This window comes from Chinchilla lanigera, unplaced genomic scaffold, assembly GCF_000276665.1.
Source record: "Chinchilla lanigera isolate Chin_1 unplaced genomic scaffold, ChiLan1.0 scaffold00004, whole genome shotgun sequence".
Taxonomy (NCBI): Eukaryota; Metazoa; Chordata; class Mammalia; order Rodentia; family Chinchillidae; genus Chinchilla; species Chinchilla lanigera.
The window spans coordinates 15,449-34,135 of NW_004955405.1; the positions used below are offsets into that span (position 1 = coordinate 15,449).

The 18,687-nt window shown below is 37.1% G+C and overlaps 1 pseudogene; it reads left to right on the forward strand.

The window, feature by feature from the left end:
• The first annotated feature begins 4,423 nt into the window (after window positions 1–4,423).
• Window positions 4,424–6,430, forward strand: LOC102012495 (annotated as a pseudogene).
• Window positions 6,431–18,687: the final 12,257 nt, after the last annotated feature.

The window sequence follows — 18,687 nt, forward strand, 5'->3', positions numbered from 1 at the left end:
AGAAATAGGAGATTAATAGCAAATTAAAAAGCAAAGCCTCTGGATCGCAAAGATAAAGTTTCATATATCAACATTAAAAAGCTTTAAGAAGTAGTGGGAAAAATAAAACAAAGCTTTACAAAAGTTCTTGCTGCTAGTAATATACCACTTACAAAGACTAGTTTATTTCTGGTCTAGCTTAGTTTTTTAAAAAGTTAAATTTGGAAAATAAGCAAAGCTAAGATTATATCTTTTGGTCACTGATATGTTTTGCTCATAATTTTCCATCTACTAGCAATAACATGAACTCTATCACTATTAATTATTTTATCATATTCCTTTCTACTAATGATTTCAGACTACAAATTATTTTCTATTTTTTATTATTTATTTACAAATTCTTTTTAGATGCCTTTTTTTAGTAAAAATAAAACTTATTTCCAGAACTTTAACAGTGATTGGGATTACTGAAAAGTGTGGTTTCATAAGAAGTCTTATGTGCCTTCTTCAAACTTGGGATAAAAAAAAGAGTCTAAAGCACCCAAAACCAAAATGAAATTTCTCCAACATAAATTGATCTTTCTGACTGAGATATGAGTCTATGTCCCAGTAATTTCAGAGAGTAGTATCAGGACATGATATTAAAACCAAAATTCCATTAACTTACTGAAAGAAATTTGGTCCAAATACAGTGGCGAGATTGTAAACATTCATGCGATTCTGCGCATGGTGCTTAGCTACTTTTGTCAAGAACCAGCAGAGGTACTTGAGCAGGAAGTAGTGGGTGTCTGGAAGCTCTTCTATTAAATGTTGTAAGCTATTTTCTTGAGTGTCATCTCTGCCATCTGGAAAAGAAAAGAATAAAAAGTGTTCTCAGGCATGTTTCATGAGTAACAACAAAAGTACACAGATATTATGAATTCAAACGTTTTATTCAGAAAAAAATTCTCAGAATCTGTGAGGCCTTAAATTTTACTAATTTACTCAAGAAATCCTGAAAACTATGAATTGTATTCAGATCATAAAATGGGCTTGTGTTTCAATTTTGCAATTTCTTCTAAAAATTTATATAATGGTTAGGTTTTTAATCCATACTGGAATTTTCTATTGGGTACATGTCTTCAAGTTTGGAAAAACAAGAATCTGTTAGCTGAATAAAATTTGCTCTGAGAGACCCAGGGTTGTCAGGGAGGTTACCAAGCTAACAATCAAGACACTGCACGGAGGAAACTTGTCATTTCTACAGACCTTGTACCGTTGACAAACTTTCCCTGCTTGATCAAACTCTAATCAGTTTCCTCTGAGCCTTGGACATATCCTCAGGAGCCCAATTTTACCAAGAGTCCTGCTACTTCCCTTGAGCCAGAATCTCTCTCCCCTGCTATCTCATCAAGTAACTCCATATCTGGCTAAGGACTGGCTTCCCATCATCTTCATCCTCAGATGATGGCTGATCACCTTGTCTTGACTTTAAGGATCCAGTTATGTAGGTTTTGCTATAGTCCTTCTGACCCTTGACACTTCCTCTTAGTAATTTTCTACCCAGTCTCTTACTCCAACCTGTTCCTTAGGTATAAAATTCCCACTTTCATTGTCGTATTCCAAATTGACTATATTCTCTCTCTCTCCTGCAGGTTGCAATGTGGTTGTCCCTCTACTGCAATAATCCTGTAAAAAGCCTGCCTTACCATTCTTTAATAACATCTAACATGTCACATGTACTAGATCCCTATATCTAAACCTTAGAGGTTTAGCTTTTCATGGTTTCACTTACCTATCAACTGTAACCTGAAAGAGTAAATGAAAAATTCCAGAAATAATTCATAAGTTTACAAAATTTTTTGATTATGCTCTATTATTATAATTATTTTATTAAAATTGTCATTTTTTGCTGTGCTAATTTATCAATCAAACTGTATTGTAGGTTTATATGGGTAAAAAAACCATAGTTTATAGAGCGGCCACCTGCAGTTTCAGGTACCCACTGGGGATCTTAAAATCTATTCCCATGGGTGATGAGGAGAGGGTTACATGGTTCAGAATTCCAGAAAAGCCTCTCATACAAATGTCCAATAATCAAGCCCAAAGCCAAAATGTCAGCTGTTGAGCCAAAAGTCGTAGACATACACATGAAAAGTTTTCCTTGATTCCTCAGATTTGTTTTGCTCTCACGGTGTTCCTCCTGCCTCAGTCTCCTGAGTGCTGGGATTACAACTGTGTGCCACTACATCCAGCCCTGTGTGTTGTTTTCTACCAAAGGAAAATACAAATCTTTAAACAACTTAGATAGATAATCACAATCTATCCCTTCAACACACATCTAAGGGAATGAAATTTTAATCCAGATAAATTACTACACAGATTAGATTCCTTATACAGGTCAAGTTTAGCCATGCAAATGAATAAAAAACAGAAAAGTAATGGAAATAATATCCAAGGAAAGAAGATTTATCAGTTACAAAATACATGTGTAATATAATGCTATGGATAGCAAGTAAAAACAGAAAACACAGAAAATCACACATGTGACACTGAGTGGCTGCAAAACACAGGATCAGAATACAAGTTTAGCAGAAACTTCCTAGGTGAGGATGCTGGTTATATAACTACTATCCATGTGACTACAGTGTTTTTGCTGGGCCAGGGATATAGCTCAGTGGCACAAGTTCTTGCCTGGCAAGCACAAGATCCTGAGTTCAATTCCCGGTACCAAAAAATAAATAAATAAATAAAATAAAATAAAGTGTTTTTGCTTAGGACAACACTGCTTTTACTGCACTGTGATCTTAACTAGCAGGGATATATAACAAATGTAAACAATTAAGTTTGGAGTGATTCAAAAACTAACCGAAGATTACTCATTTCTTGCAAGAAATCTTATTATAAAAATAAACAAACAAGGAAATGCTTTTTTCGTTTTATGGGGACTAATTCAAAACAAGTCTGATGTTTTTATGGTTATGTGCTCTTTGTTTACAACTGTGATCCAATTCCAGGCATTTAAAGATAGAAACAACAGTATCCAACAGTTTTGATAATGGGTTCCTGGCTTTGAAACAAAACCTCAAAACCTTTTGGCAGGCATTGTGTAAAGACACCAGATCAAATAAAACAAATAATCAAAATAGCTACGTATTTATGACAATAACATCTTTGAAAAACAAGTAGCACTCTCATCATTTATTTCCAGCTTTTGAAATATGATCAGTATTTTTTCTAGGAAATAAAAATGAGAAATAATAAGAAGGGAGACAGACATATTCAGAGTTATATGCTTAACAGAATAACATGAAGTCCTTTATGACATAAGTGGAAAAATCACTAAGTATGTTCTCAAAAGGCAAAATTAACTGTGAACAAAAAGTCTCAACATCTACCCCCTTCTACCAAAAAGCATTCCCATGTCCTCTGATAAAAGGTCAGTTCATTCACTGGGCAAAGATATGAATGTCCTCTAAATCAGCAGGCTTGACAAGTGAACACTTACACTAGAACTGTAAATATATATGATATACCTCTTGAATCCTTGTTCAAATATACTGACAGTTCAATAAAGACCTTGATTTATTAGCATGACATTCCTCCTCACCTCTTTCATACCGATTGATTAGATGCTAACATACTGAGACTGTAATTTGTTCTATGTGTTTCCAGAAATACATGATAAATATCACCATTATTGTCAGCTTGCTGGAATTCTATAGACAAAATTTTCTGCCTGTGAAAATAATTGCTCAATACCTTTTGAGACTTATAGGAGAATGAGTAGGATAGCATGACTTCAGAAGATACCTTGAAGAAACAAAATTTATAACACAGATTGACTATCCCTTATTGAAAAATGCATGGGTCCAGAAGTATTTCAGATTTTAGATTTTTAAATATTCCCATAACATAATGAGATATACTGGAAATGGGACATAAGTCCACACATGAAATCACCTATGTTTCTTATCTACCTTATATACATAGCCTGAGGGTAATTTCATATCGTTTTTACTTCACCTCTGTATAGACTGCAACCCAACATATCACATCAAGTATGAAATTTTCCACTGTGGCATAATTTAGGGCCTCAAAAGGTTTTGGATTTTTGAGCATTTAGTTTTTAGGTTGAGGATACTTCACCTGGATGTAGTTATTTCTACCTACATTATTTTTTGATTTGCTGATATCTAAATACTGTCTCATTTATTCATGTTTTTGTACCTCAGTTGGTAATTACAATGGTTTGTAAGTTTCTATTATAATGTACATCAATCCAGAATGTACACTTATTGTACAAGTGATGTTTATCATATATTGATTTTGGCATTCTCCAACAAGGAAACAGCAGTGATAAAGCAAAATGCATGTTTTTATTAAACATTTTAATTAGGTGGTGAATAGACAACAATCAATTGAATTTAAAATATATTTCTGACTGTTTATATCCCAATGCTGTATGAGGAGGCCCTATGGTAAGGAGTTCAGTTTGGAAGAAAACTGTGATGTATTACCCTCAGATTTGCCAGGGAGAACAGTGACTAACACTGTAGGTCCTGAAGCCAGTCTGAGTTGGACCATACTGTAAGGAAATCATCATCAGTCCTTTACAATTTTCTGGACTCTCTGCTTGATTGATCCAATTTTATCATATTCCAACTGAGCAGGAAGGGAAGACATGACTGGTCATCAGGTCATCTCCAGTGCCACAGAACTTGTATGTTCAGCATGTGGTTTCTTCCCATTCCAAAGAAGCGTAAGGAGGGGTCTTACATTTGTGAGCAGAACAGTGACTAACACTATGGGACATCTGGAAAACAAAGTCTTGATAGCCTGAACTAGGAACTCAGCAGTTTGAGGTAGGACACCCTGGACCCAAGACATCATTAGTGGCAGAGCTTTCTATCCCATTGGATCTACAGCCTTCTACACGAAAACACAGTAATTATGATGGCAAAGGCAACAAGAAAGGGAGAAAATCATTTAAAAAGTACCAAATAAACGTTAAGTAAAAAAGAGACATTTAGATCCCCAAGTATACAGGACCAAAAAAGAACCTGCTTGTGATACATTATAGTCAAAATCCCAGAAATTCAGAACAAAGACTGGAAATTAAAAGCTTTACAGAAAAACACCAAATAACTCATAAAAAGCAAACTCATCAGAATAATACAGATTTCTCAACACAAACTTGAACCTGGAGTAAAGTTTTTCAAGTTCTAAAAGATAAGAATTGCCAACTCTTATTATTACACACTGAAAAATTATCCTAAAAACAGAGGAAAAAATAAAGACCTGTCATGACAAACTAAAGAAATTCATGGCCACCAAGCCAGCACTGCAGAAAATACTCACAGGAAACTTGATCAAAGACAGTGAAGTCAACATCATCCAAGAGCTCAAAGGAAAGAATAAATCTTGCTAAAAGAACAGCTAAATAAGAGGACACAAACAAACAAACAAAAAACCATCACTGGAAAGTAATTTGATGACAGGAATTAGTAAATAACACTTTTCAATAATAATTGTCAATGTGAATGATCTTAATCTTAATTAAAAGACATAGGGGCAGGCAGACTGAATCAAAAAGCAACACCAATAATATGCTGCCTGCAAGGGACACGCCGTATCCACAAAGACTAACATGCTAATTCAATTAAAAGTCCTTACACTGGTAAGTGTAAGCTCTTTTGAGTGGAAAGTTGAGTGTAAACATCTTTTAAATACCTTAATGCCTTGCATATAAAAAGTGATCAAGATTCGAGAGCTTCTCCATCCCCGTTTTGGAAGCAACCAGCAGCAAGCAGGAAGAGGGAGTGTGCAAAAGTTGGAAACAGCCTGCCCACAGTGCCCCTGTGAAAGCTGGAGAAAGTGTTTCGGTCCATGGAGCTAGCGGAGAAGCTGGACTAGCAATATGCCAAATTGCTAGAGTATATGGCTTAAAAAGGTTTTGAGCACAGCCCAAAGTGAGGAGGAACAAAAGATTGCTTTGCAAAATGGAGCCCATGAAGTATTTGATCACAGAGAAGCTCATTATATTGATAAAATCAAGAAATCTGTTGGCAAAAAAGGAATTAATAGGATTACTGAAATGTCAGCTAATGTAAATCTTAATAATGATTTGAAACTTCTGTCATACGGGGATGAGTAATAGTCGTTGGCAGCAGAGGTTCTACTGAAATAAACTCATGGGACACCACGGCAAAGGAGTCCATTATAACTGGAGTTTCTCTGTTTTCACTAACCAAGGAAGAATTTCAGTAGTTTGTATCAGCTCGTCAAGCAGGAATTGAAATTGGTTGGTTGAAACCTATGATGGGTTCTCAGTATTCACTGGAATGAAAATATCATTCCTGGCAGTGGGACTGTTGGAAAAAACAGTTCTGATATGACGCTGCTTTCCTGGGCTTCCACTCTAATTATTGGACTTTCTTTCCTCCATCTTTTTTACACTGTCATTAACTAAAATTTACTCAGTTCAGTGAATTTATCTTAAAAACAAGATTTTCCTTTAGGGAGCAGAGACAGTGGACTAAAGTTTATTTCATAGATGGTAATCATTTTTAATGCCTTCTATTTTATTTTATTTTATTTTAATTTTTTTTGGTTTTTCTCCGGTACCGGGAACCGAACTCACGACCTTGCACTTGCCAGGCAGGCGCTTTGCTGCTGAGCTAAATCCCCAGCCCAATGCCTTCTATTTTAAATCAAGGAGTCATCATAGTAGGAAAGAGCATGGTAGTGGTGGTCATTTGGTCATTGGTGTACAGTCCAGAAATTCTTAACTGATACTTGTTTAATTCCATGCCACTGACTAACACATGCTAATTCAACGTAAGACTGACTGCCAAGACTACTAATCTTTATTGTACGTTCATTAATCAGTTCTGATTATCCCATAGCTAACGCCATCCCACAGACCTTCTGGACTAAAAAAAAGCCCTTTTCCAAACTAATCTCATTTATAGTTACTTAGAAGGAATGAATAAATAATGTCCTAAGAAATTGTTGGTTTTCCCAATATTTCCCTAAGTAGTAGAAAATTCACTGCATCACTGAGTGATTGTCAGTGACCTTCCTGTGGGTTGTTTGAAGACGGCGCCCTTCTTGGGTCTATGAAGGTAAGTAGAAAGTCACCAATTAAGCACTTCATGATTGATTAGATTTTCAGAGTAGATTTAGTTATCTTTTTTGTGTGGTGTGGGTCAAAAATTTGTATTTAACAAGTTCAAAAATTGGACATATTATGATCTGCTTTTGTTTCATAACACAATAGTCTAATAAATTCTACAGATCAAAAAAAGTGACCAAGAAATCATTTTATATAAATATAAGATAATAGGAAATAGGGAGATAGATTTTTTTTCAAATGGGAAGAGGACCAAGAGATGGAGGAAGGGGATAAGAGGAGAAGGGTAGGAGGATAAAAAAGAACTGAGATGTGTTATGTACATGTACCAACTTCCCATGAGAAATGTAGTCATCATGCACTGTAAACATGTACACTAAAAATTGAAAAAAAGCGATCAATTTAATAGAGTAATACACATTTTAAGACACAGTAAGACAAACCAGCATAGAGGTAAAGTACGATTTATCTCTGAAATACATTTTCAAAAACCACAGAACAATTAGTCCATTCACAGAACCAGCTGGGTTGGAGAGTTATGTGGGAAATGGATTACAAACAATACTAGAACAAGAAAGGACTCATTTGAAGCTGGGCTGGTGGCTAGTTCCTGAAATTTCAGCTACTCCAGAGTCAAGTCTGCTTGAACCCCAAAGGTTTGAGGCCAGACTGGGCAATAGGGAGACCGTCTCAAAAAACAACTGTGTGCATGTGCATGCGCGCGCGCGCGCGCACACAGACTCATTTGGTAGTTGTAAGGTAAGGGTACTCAGCAATGAAACTCCAAGGAACAGCCTCAGAAATCAAAGCAAAGTGTATGTCTGCAAATATATGAATATATATGATATCATAAACTCACAGTTACTTCTAAATTAAACTAGAATTAAGTCATGCTGCAATTCACAAGTCTAAAAGTTCTAAGAGGGGCTGGGGATTTAGCTCAGCGGCAAAGCGCCTGCCTAGCAAGCGCAAGGTCGTGAGTTCGGTTCCCGGTACCGGAGAAAAACCAAAAAAAATAAAAATAAAAATAAAAAAATAAAAGTTCTAAGAAAAATTTGGGGAGTTATTGAAAGAGTCATGATTTTTTTAATATCATTTTTTTCTAAGACATGAATAACCTTTATCCATTAGTGAAAAGTATCCCTTCAAAGTATTTGAATTTTTTTGAAAGCATTTACTCGTTGATTAAATTTGACCCATGCCTAAAACTGAACCATAAAACTAGCACAGTGTACACAGTACAGAGCAACTCGGTCAGCACTTGAAGATCATAAATACTTTTGTTCCAGGTTAAGTAGCAAACACTGAACCATATAACAACATTTGCCCTCATTAAAAGAAGATTATGGTCACACAGGACTGAACCTAACTCTAATCTTGACATTTATCCGGGTGTTTTTCACATGCCTCTGCTTTCCAATGGTCATTAAGGTAATATTGCACTTATAATCTTGGCTTCGGAGAGAAAAAAAATTCTGCAGAACGCTAATCCCTATGATGATATATCTCAGAGCTATGAAAAGGTCAGACACCAAACAACCAAAATAGTCATTCTTGTGGTGCTAGGTTTATCAAAGTAGCATTTTCCTCCATTTATTAAGCCTCACAGAAGGCTTCTGAAAACTTGCCTATCTACTAGATAGTACAACAAGCTGTTGTGGGCTTTGAAGGTTAAGAGGGGTCACAAGCCTGAAAATGTGGGCAGCCTTTAGAAGTTGAAAAGCTAGCAAGGAAACAGAACTGCAGCCTTATAAGTATGTGTGATGAAATTCTGTCAGCAGCCCAAGTAGGTCAGGCAGTAGATTCTTCCTTAGAGAAAGCCTATGGTGGCCGTCACCTTGATTTGGACCTTGTGAGACCTGGAGTGGAAAAACAGCTGACCCTAGCACTTCTTGCCCACATAACAGGGCTACATAATAAAGCTGCATTGTTTTAGGTCACTAAATTTGTGGTATTTTATTGTAGCAGCAGTAGGAATCTAACACATCCCCAGTTAAAGACAACTAGACTGAAAAAGAGAACTAGTAGCTGGTGTCCATAATTATCAGTTGTCATATAATTTAAATTCAGCATTCTGATCTCACAGCATGTACTTTAATGAGAACACCTTCACAAAAGCCACTATCATTATGATTATAGAGCACCCAACACAATGACTTATACTTTTCTTAAGAAATTTTTCCTGAGCCAATAAATACGCAAACAGAATTACTGAGTGGTGGGAAGTAATAACCTTAATTCATTTATGATAAACTACAGCTCTGGAGTTTTGGATAGTTTATAGAGGTGACAACATTCCAATAAAAGCCCACAAGAATGCCTGGGCACAAAATGTTTTATGAACTACATATGAATAAACAAAACAGGTATTTTATTTCTTTCTAAATATGCATGTATAGAAGAATGAAGTGGTGTTCAAAATACCATGATTGGGTCAGACTAGGAAGCACTTCTAAATCTCATCCCCAAAAGTGACAAGAAGCTTATGGACACAATGGGATTACAACTTTAGGTCAATGAGTATGATGTCAGACAAATGTAGAGGTATAGTTATTGTCAATTAACCTGATATTTACACAGCTTCTACTATCAGAATGACCTTCTGCAGACAAGAGCAAAGGTCTGCAGAAAGAACTAAGAAGTCTGAAAGAACTAATTTGTCTTAAAGTGGATTTGGTACTCCTTGAGCTAAACTACTAAACCTAGAGTTATTTAAGCCTTTTTCCTATGGGTACCTTTTAAGGGCCTTGAATTGTTCATGGACTCAGTATAAAGGTTAATTCCATGAAATTAGTAAAGCAGGTGTTTGGAATATAGCCTAAGATATTTAGGGCAGAAATGTGGGTGGCTAGCAGTTGGCAACCCTTCAAATTGATATTAAACATATTTTCAATATTTATTTTATGTGGGTTGATTTTCTATTAATATAAGTTGTAATCTTTTGAAATAATTCATTGGCTGGCTGTTTTATTATCTCTCCCAGGTCAGTCTAGATAGATATACCTCCAAAAAAAAGCATTAAGGAAAAATGACGAATTTAGCGAGGATCTCTCCAAGTTCACAACCATGCATTCCTAAATCCCCAACAGATGATATCTTCTTGGCATTGGAGCCACTGGGTCTCCTCTCTCTTTCTCTTCCTTCGAGCCCATAATTTCAGTTATTACAAAATTTTATAGCCTTTACTATGAGGCTGGCCACAAACAAAACATAATAGGTGTTAGGAAGGATACAGAGAAATGGACATGTCGAAGTTACCATGTAACACTGTAATTACTAGATCGATGATCAAGAGAAAGGAAAATGTATGCACACACAAAAACTTATATATAAATGTTCATAACCATGTCATGCACAGTAGCTAAAAAGTGGGAGCAGCTCAAATGTCTAGCAACAGATGAATGGATAAATAAAAATGTGATATACAACAGAACACTAGTCAGCCATAAAAACTAGTAAAGAAGTGATATATGCTACAAAGTGGGTGAACCTTGAAATATTACAAAGAAACTCTCAGAAAAGGCCACATATTGTGTGATTCCATTTATATGAAAGGTCCATGGCAAGCAAATCTATACAAACAAAAGAGCATTAGTGTCTGCCTATGGATAGAGGTAGCAGAAGAAAAGGAGAGATTGCTAATGGACTCAGAGCTTCTCCTAGAAGTTATAAAAATTTTCTAAAGTTAGACAGTGGTGAAGATTATACTCTGTGAATATACTAACCACCACTATTTGAGACACTTTAAGAGGGTCAATTTTATGTTGGGTAATTTGCATCTTAATAAAGCTGTTAATGAGGGCTGGGGATTTAGCTCAGCGGCACAGCGCCTGCCTGGCAAGCGCAAGGTCGTGAGTTCGATTCCTGGTACCAGAAAAAAAAACCAAAAAATAAAAAAATAAAGCTGTTAATGAGCTCTGTTGGCTTTAAAATCAACCAAGAAAAAGAAAGAAGAGACCTATCATTTAGGATGATAGACTGCTGCACTTAAAGATTAATGTATCAACTGTCCCTCTTCATACTCCAATAAAATGACAATGAAATAATTTTTAAAAGAAATGAGCCATCACAGATAAAGAGGATAGCATAAAAGACGTCAGGAGATGAAACACTGCAATAAATTTACACATGCATGCACACACGTACACACTGGCATCCTTCAAGACGAGCTGCTCTTCTATGGAATAACTTTGCCCAGTCATAGCTTCTCTTTCCAAGCTTGATAACTGCATGCTCTACTTAATATTATCTCACAGAGTCAAAGGCCATTATAAGGAAAACAGAGATAATACATGTGTACTCAGCAAAGTATCTAGTTATCAGGACCTATAATCTTAGAGGTCATAGGGAGTAATAAATACAAACAAGGTTTTTCCTGTCACATGGATCTGGGCGGCAGCAGCAGTCCAACTGGAATGTCAAAATGTGTGCAGTCACGTGTAGAAACATGGGTTTCCCAGCTCGTCCTTTCTCCCCACCTCCCGCCCCTTCTCTTTTGCAGTACTGACTGAATGTAGGGCCTTTGCACTACGGTACATTCCAGCTCTTTTTTTTTTTTTCCTCAAAATTTTTGAGACAAGATCTTGCTAAGTCTCCAAATTGCCTAGGCTGGACTCAAACTTTCAGTCCTTCTGCCTCAGTCTCTCAGAGTGCCGGGATTAATGACATGCACCACCACCACACCCAGCTGGCTCTACATTTCTGACTGATTGGCATCTTCGGGAGGTATGCAGATATTATCCATTTAATATTTCTGTGGGTTTGAGTCTTTACCTAGAAAAAAATGAATATATGCTTGGCATTGTTTACACAAACGTTAAAAGGCACATACTGAGAAAAGAAAGCTAAAACTTGGATTCTGTTTTGCATAAAAACAGAATTTGGGAGGATTGACTAATTTCAGAAGAAAAGATACCTTGCGGTGAGATGGTACTAACCTAGGAAATCTGTCACACGTTCTTGTGACAATAACTACTATTAGCAACACTTGCATAGCATTTTAAAAGTGTGAGACAAGACCATTCAATTAACCTCAAACAATACATAGGGCATCATGATAGTGGAATAAAAGACTAAATTCCAAGTTACCCTGAAGTAAGTTCCTGAGTGAAGAAGAAAAACAGAACTCAAGTCTGAGGCATAACTCAGTCTGTCACATTTAATTTCTTTACAATTAGCCACTGTATCGATTAAAGTTGCCCTATCATTAGAGTGGTTTTCTTATGGGAAATAGTTGTGATCTAAATTATCAAATGCTCTTAAAACTACAATTCACAGGAACTTAAGACTCACATATTGTTTGCACAGCTGCCATTAAAAAAATTTGTTTCACTAAAATCAAGCATAGGGAGTAAAAGAGCAAGGGAGAATTTCCACTTAAAGAGATAGATTGATCATATGCATTTCTTCCTAAGACTCTGCTGAAATGACAGTAAGATAAGTTTGAAAGCATAAACACCCAAGGATTAAAAAAGAAAAACACCAGAAAAGATAGAAATAGGTGAAATTTCCAAGACATTTGGAAGTGGATAAAAAGGACTGAAAACAGAATCAATGTGACAGGAAAAACCTTCCTGTTGGGAAGGTTGTCAGGCTCAGGAACCTCGTGACACCCCATAATCCAGGCAAGAATGTGCCCACTTATCCTCTGGATCCTGGCTCTTTATTCATTTACTAAATGAAGTTCTTGGGAAGCAGTGAAAGGTTCCTGTATACCTGAGACAGATAGTGGGGAGATTGAGGAGCACAGGTGAAAAAATGTAAGAAATGAGCTTATCGGGAAGCAAACCCCACCCCTGCTCCTGAGGGATTCAGCCACTGAAATGTCTGTTCACATCCTGACACTGGGGGACCCAATCAAGCAACTAGATCCCCCCATTTCACTCTCTAGTCCTCTGGAAGTGAGGTTCACCACTGACAAAATGTTCTTGAACCAAAACAGCCAAATTATTGTATATTGTAGTAAAAAGAGAGAAAAAACTCTCAGATAATATAGTCAAAAGAAAACAATGACAAATAGCAACAAGCCTTGATTAGCACTCTCACAAAAATAAGACTAGAATGCCATCAAACAAGAATAGAATGCTTTGAAAAAGGAACAAAGAACAAAAATATTTTGGTTATTAAGAATACAGAGGCTAGCCAGGTGTGGTGGTGCGCACCTACAATCTCAGCACTCAGGAGACTGAGGCAGGAGGATCATTAGGAGTTCAAGGTCAGGCTGAGCTACAAAGTGAGCTCAAGTCCAGCCTGAACTGTACAGCAAGACCTTGTCTCAAAAAGACAGAAAAAAAAAAAAAACAGAGGCTAAAATTTAAAAAATGCAAACCCAAAAAATATAGCTGAGGAAAAGTCACAGAAAATGGAACTGAAAGGCAATTATAAGACAAATATCAACACAGGAAATATCTCATACACATACACATCCTTGTATTCGTAACAAATTAACAGCTAATTCCACACAGAGGCAATGAAATAATGTCTGCAAGTGAGCAATCAAGATATGACACTTTATTATGAAATGAAAACAAAAACGCAAAGCAACAATTGATTCAGGTAAAACTGATTTATTCCAGGAAAGACAGCAGGCTGCCACAGGATGGGCAGGGGTGTGCTGGTGTTCTTTATAAATCTATCTTATTCTTTTAAAAATAAAACCACATGCATTTACTTGTGTTATAGGTTGTTTTGTTTTATTTTGTTTGGAGACAGGGTCTCACTATGTTGCCGAGGCTGGATTCAAATGATCCTACCTCAGCCTCCTGAGTAGCTGGATTATAGGAATGCCCCACTATATAAAGCCAAATAATTTTTAAATAAAGAAAAATATATTCATTAAAGATGATGAAATTATTTAGGTTAATAAGGCAGGAATATACCACTTTCTTACTCGATTAAAATTTCACTGAAGATTACCAAATCTAGTTGTATTTACCCCCCGACACCCCTGCCTCACTGCTGCAGTCACACATCTGTGTTTGATGAATGTCTCTGGTCACACAGTCCTCTCTGCCTCAAGGGATCACACCTGTGTGCCCAACCAAGCACTACCTCCTTTTCCCTTGGGCCCCTTAGGATATTCTGACTTAGAAATAATTGCTCTCTCTTTTAATCCCACTTATCCTCTGGATCCTGGCTCTTTGTGTATACATTCAATTTTCCTAACAAATCCGTAAACCCACTGTTGGCAGGACAGTGTACTAATTTTATACATAAGCAATAAAGTCCCAAACCTAATGCCTTTAACTCAATCTAACAACTGAAAAGCAATTTATCAGTCACCACTTTGATATCAAAGAGTCTTTTGCTGTATACAACATATGATATATATTTGCAGGTTTAAACTTTTATAAAAATTGTAAGATATAAAAAAAATCACTGATAATTGGTTGGCAATCTAAACATAATCCCAAAGAATTTATGAAAGGTTTAGTCCATTTGTATTATTCATTATTTATCAACTCAACAAACAACCCAAAGTTCAAGTATACTGTAATTTCAACTAATTTGGGCAAATATTTTGAAATCTTCATCTGAACTCCACATTGAAACCCATCTTTCTTTCCTTTTCCTTTCTCTTTCCCAATTATTAGGCAGGCAAATGCTTATTGTTCTGCAACTCTTGTTTTTTTACACAAGGAAATTAAAATAGGAAAATGAAAAGACAGCAGTTTTGAGCATGGGGATGAAAAAATGGAGAGAATCATAGTAAATGGCTTGTCTTCTTCTGGCAGAGAAGGCAAGGGCCAACAGTGATGGCTGAGGGTGAAAAGGGAGAAGAGTATGTGCAAAGGTGAGTGTAGTAATGGCCTGCCATCAGAGGCAATGATTCAATCAGCTCACAGTATGACTTGATCTCTGTGATTTTTTTCAAAGACATCAGGTTAATTCTTGCCTGCATGGTTGAGAAGCACTGGCTTAACATTTGTTAAGTATTTATTCCATGACTGGAATTGTAAGTGCTTTACATGAGTAAACTCTTTCAATATCCACAATAACCTCAGAAAGTAGACATCTCTACTATCTGTATTTAAGAGGAAAATTAAAGCCAGATGTAGTAGCGCACAACTGTAATCCCAGCACTTGGGAAGCTGAGACAGGAGGATTACCATGAGTCTGAGGCCAGCTTGAACTACCTAGTGAGTTCAAGGCCAGGCTGAAGTACATAGGGAGACCCTGTCTTTAAAAAAAAAGAAAAAAAAAAAGAGGAAAATTAAGTATGGCGGCTTTAAAATGCCTGCAAAGCTTGGCCTGTCTCACTTCAAAAGATTCGCTTCTCCTTGACTACAGACTAATGACTTGTTCCTAAAAGAACATGGTGGAACATGACATCTGGGTTTAGTTGTAAAAGGACAGCTTTCATCTTTTTCTTGGGAAGCCAGTTACGTGTTATGAGAACATTCTAGCAACCCCCTGGAAACCCATATGGAAAGGGTTTGTGGCCTCTAGCTACATTACCATGCTGTGCACGAGCCACACAGAGGCCAAGACCACAGCCCCACCCAAGCCTCGCCACGAGAGCCCTCGCTATCTCCTTTGCCGTAGCTTCCTGCAACCAGAACCACCCAGCTCAACTACATCTAGATCTCTGACACACAGGAACAGCGTAAGAAAACAAACATTTATTGTTTTAGGCAACTACATTTTGGAGTAATTGATATGCAGCAATAGATAACTAATGTGCAAAGGTTAAGTAACTTGTCTGTGCTACTGCAGGTAGCAAAAGCAAACTGAAAACTGAAACTCGTCAGAAAGGACCCAGCGGCCATACTCTATACCACTCACTAGAATTAACTGCTTTTAAAGGAGGTTGTTGTGCTTTTATTTTATTAGAGCTGGCACAAGGATTAAAACATCACATTAATGAAATAGCTGCTAGGCAGCTGGGCATAGTGGCACATGCCTATAATACCAGTACTCAGAGGCTGAGGCAGGAGGATTCCTGCAAGTTTGAGACCAGCCTGAACTACAATAGCTACCACAGTGAGTTCAAGGCCAGCCTGAACTACATAACAAGACCCTGTCTCAAAAAAAAAAGAAAAATCTAGTAGGTATTAAACTAAATAGTAGGTAGTCAATGACATCCATTGTTATCACTAAAGGGAATACATTCTCAGAGAGAATCACTATCAAAATATAAACAAAAATGTACAAACATTATCTATATACATAAAACTCAAGCCAATGACATTTTTCTCCAGCATGTCTTTATTTTAAACTCATTCCTTACCCCTGTCTTTGCTGGTCATTAAGGATATTCAAGACAAAAAAAAATCTGTAACAATGACTTTTATCCCAGAGTATGCAATTAACATTCCACTGTACTTTTTGCTTATTCCTTACTCATGGTTATCAAACTGTGATACATTTTAGAAAGTACAGTATTATGGACAAAATTTTGTTTCTACAGAATCCATGGGTTGAAGCCCTAGCCAGCAACTGAACTATATTTGAAGACAGCCTTTAGGAGGTAGTTATAGATAAATGAAGCCTTAGGGTAGGCTCTGAATCAGGGCTGGTGTCCTTATAAAAGAAAGCACAGGAGTGCAGTTGGACTGGGAAAGGTCACAGGAAGTCAGAAACACGAGAACACTCCAGAAACCACCTCTGCCAGTGCTTCATCTTGGACCTCCAGCCTCTAAAAATTTCTGTGGTTTAAGCCACCTGGTCTGGGAATTCTGTTATATAAGCCCCAGTTGACTAATACACTCAGCATGCTGGAAAAGGCCTGGGCTTGGAAGTCAGGCAGATTCCAGCTCTGCACATACTAACAACATGTTATCTGGCTTACCTCACTGAGCTTGACTTTCCTTCCTAGGAAATGTATAGGACTTGCTGCAAAGGCATTAGAAGCCAAGCACAAGTAAAGCACTTACGCAAAATGTTCATTCTCAGTAGGCATTTAAATTGTGATGAAAGAAATATAAAATCAGCTTACTGTCATTTATCTACAACCAAGATATTGTTCAAATACAACGAATGCTCTAAAAATATAAACCTGATGAGTCAACAAGGATGACTATTAAATGCCCATGCTCATCCCTAACCCTCCTCACGTGCATTGACCTTCATTTTATTCATCAGTTTAAAGTGAGCGCCTCATCACTCCCCGTCAAGCAATCTTCCCTTTTGACTCCCATTATTTTTATTAACTGTCAAGAGGCCACATCAAGTGTCTCACTTCTCTCTTCAATAAAAGCAGCTGATCCCTGAGACAATTAACAAAGCCCTCACAAGAAGATAATCAGAGCCCACCATGCTTAACAGCACCTGAGCCTTCACACTAAGTCCCAATTCACCTGGAAGGAGGGCAGGTGCATTAGTCAGCCACAGCAGGTTCCTAGAAAGTTGGAGGCTATCTCTTCCTAGCAGTACAAAAAAATCAGGTTTGACAGGCTAAATGTTTTTAACTGCTACCCATCCTACTAAAGGCCCCACTCCAGGTAGATTAAAAAGATACAAATAAAAAGAACAGCATTTGTCTCAGACCTTGGCAAAGCACAGTGTGTGGGAGCTCTCCCTGGTGCTACTAAATCTGCCTCAAAATTCCCTCCCTGATTTATTAGTAGCCACTCAACACCCTTTGCCCCTTACAACTTCCTGGTTTTGTGGTCCTCACCAAGAAATGGACACACTGCTCTGCACTGCTTCAAAGACTCCTCCATTTTTAACTTTAGGCATAATTTTGACTCTTACCTCAACATCTAATTCCCTATATATGCATGTTTCCTGTGCACCACCTCTGGTAGCCTTCCTCTAAATCTCTATTATGTTTGTCTGGAATGATAAGAACACTGTAGGAATGCATAGTGGGGATGGCTGTACAACTTGCAAATGTTCTTAAAGCCCCTGAGCTGTATGCTAAAAAAGGTAAGTTTTCTGTCACATATATTTTATCACAATTTCAAAAAGAATCCCATTGCTAACCATTAAGTAGTACAGGGGCTTAGAAAGGTCCTGTGACCTACATTTCTGGGGAGTCCTCTAGATGTTCCCCCTATACCAGCATCTTACCATCCAACTGTCTTATATAGCATGGCCTAACACCTTTCCACATGTAACTTCCTTCTTTTAAAACTTCACTATAGATAAATGTTAGTTCTTTAGTCTAACATGGAGAACTCCACACCAACTGATCTCAACCCACCTTTTTGACCCCATCTTTTGCTAAATCCCTATAGGTATGGATAACTCTTCTTTAGCAATTTTTATTGCTTTTTTTTTTGTTTATTTGTTTGGGGTTTTTTTTGTCTTTTTGAGACAAGGTCTTACTACGTAGTTCAGGCTGGCCTTGAGCTCACTTTGTAGCCCAGGCTGGTCTCCAACTCGCACTGATTCTCATGCCTTAGCCTCCCAAGTGCTGGGATCCTACTGTTTTTTAAATTTTTTTATTAGTGCATGCATATTATACAGACTAGTGGGTTTCCTTCTGGTAAGTTTATACACACATGTAACATTCTTCTATCGCCCCCCGCAACTCCCTGCCCTCCTTCCTTTTATCTAATAGTCTCCCTTCTACTTTAACTTAGTGTTTTGCTCATGTCCTTTGCTCAACTACTTTCATCCATTTTGTTTTTTTTTTTTTTTTTTTTTTT